At 40.7% G+C, this 2227-nt stretch overlaps 1 pseudogene; it reads right to left on the reverse strand.

The window, feature by feature from the left end:
- Window positions 1-1820: 1820 nt before the first annotated feature.
- On the reverse strand, window positions 1821-1892 carry LOC122054424 (annotated as a pseudogene).
- Between the last annotated feature and the right edge of the window lie 335 nt (window positions 1893-2227).

Below are 2227 nucleotides of genomic sequence, written 5' to 3' on the forward strand. Positions count from 1 at the left end.
ACCCGAAGAAGGAGAGGAGATGGTCGTGCGGATCTCGCACAGTCATGGAACGGGCCATGTGGTGCCCGTGTCCTAGCCTATAAAAGGGCTCTTAACCCTTCCCCTTGAGGAGGAGGAGGAGGAGGAGGAGGGGGAGGGGGAGCCGGAAAAAAGGGAGATACACCTTGGTGTCGTTCCACGCTATCCCGGATCTCTATTCGACAATCTGATATCACCTCCATCACTGCATCAACTCCACAAGCAAAGGATTGGATCCGAAGAACACTCGACGTCATTGAATAAGCATCTATATTCCCTCTCTCTTCTTGCCTGGGGATTGAATGTTTAATTATACTATGTCTTTGGGTTTTTCTCCTACATCTATGGAGTAGATTCTTTGATCTAGGATCAGGGAGTAGTAGTGGATAGGTTATGATGTAAGATTCATGCTTATGCTTTCACTCTTTGAATGATTTCACTTGTCTTGTTTCAATTTGATATGCATAAGACTTGTTTTCCATGTCGTATTAATTGATTGTGTTGGGATTGCTAATTTCGTAAAGAGAGGATCTTAGATCGTATACCTGAGGGGCCCTAGTGACAGGGATAATCCATTCACGGACATCTAGGATACTCCCTCGAAAGTAGAGGTAATGCTTACACAAGGAAGTAAGAAACCAAACCAAACCCCTATCTCTATCCTTAATGATACCGACCAGGTTTGCATTCTTATGATCTACCGAGGTGCTCTAGTGACAGGGGTTAACCATAACATAATTTCACAAGGATCTTCTCTGTTTAGTGCTTAGGGGTAGTAGCTATAACTTCCGATGAGTACAAGTTGATTGACAATGAGGAAAGGATAGAACATGATGCATTAGTTACCACCACAACGAAACCGAACTCCTAGAGCTCTTCCCAAACCAAGTAAAACTCTTTCTCTTGCCAGTTCTCACATCTACTTCCCAAGTTCTTTTCTTCTCAAGAAACAGTTCACTTACAACCATTGGGAGTTTAGCTAATTCTACGTGAATAATCACTAGTGCTTATAACTAGTCATTGTGGGATCGATAATCTTTTATTACTGACGATGTATTTGTGCACTTGTGGAAGTGTAGCAAGCTTTTGGCACCGTTGCCGAGGACTGCGCTTATAACATTAGTGATAATTATATTGGATTAGATTAGACCTTGTTTTTTTTATTTCACTCTACTTTCTGCATTTTTATAAAAAAAAATTATATACATATATATATTTTAACTCTTTCTTTTATTCTGCACTTGGATTATTCAATATTCTTTTATATATATTTTTGCATGTGAAGAGCTAATCTTTCAGGAGAACTTCTGCCGTTCTATCTAGAAATTAATAGAACTTTCCTAAGGGGAAGAAACTTGCAAAAACTCTCAGCAGAACAAGAAACTTCATAAATGACTGACAAGCTTTTGAAGGAATACGCAACACCTTATGTACAAGGGCTTTGGTCTTGCATCACCCGACCACCAATTGAAGCTAACAATTTTGAAATCAAGTCTGCAGTGATCCACATGGTTCAGCAAAATTAATTTGGAGGAGGACCGCATGATGATCCCAATCATCACTGGGAGCTTTCCTATGAGATATGTAGTACTATGAAAGTGAATGGGGTCCTTCCAGAAACAGTAAGGTTACTTTTTTTTTTTTGGATTTTCCCTGAAAGATAGAGCCAAGCAGTGGCTTAATTCTTTACCAGCAAACAGTATTACATCTTGGGAGTAGTGTGAGCAGAAATTTCTGGACAAATTTTACCTGTCAAATAAAACTACACACATGAGGAATTTAATTGCAAGCTTTAAACAAGTAGACTCAGAATCGTTATTCAAAGCATGGGACAGATTCAAGAGTATGCTGAGACAGTGCCCCCATCATGGCCTCGAGAAGTGGTTGGTGCTACACATGTTCTACAATGGAATCAATTATCACACGAAGGTGTCCCTCGATTCTGCAGTAGGAGGGGCGTTGATGAACAAGAGTCTTGATGAAGCTGAAGACATAATAGAGAATGTGGCCCAAAACCATCATCAGTGGGCAACCAAAAGATCTGGAGGTTCCTTTTCTGGGAATCCAATAAAGGCATCAGGAAAATTTGACGTAGATGCAGTCACGCTCATGTCTGCAAGGCTGGATGCTCTGACCAAGAAGCTTGAGCCATGGGGAACAACATAGCCAATGCAATAGTGTGTGTGTGTGAAACTTGTGGAAGTTCGGA

The sequence above is a fragment of the Zingiber officinale genome, chromosome 3A (genome assembly GCF_018446385.1).
Source record: "Zingiber officinale cultivar Zhangliang chromosome 3A, Zo_v1.1, whole genome shotgun sequence".
Taxonomy (NCBI): domain Eukaryota; kingdom Viridiplantae; phylum Streptophyta; class Magnoliopsida; order Zingiberales; family Zingiberaceae; genus Zingiber; species Zingiber officinale.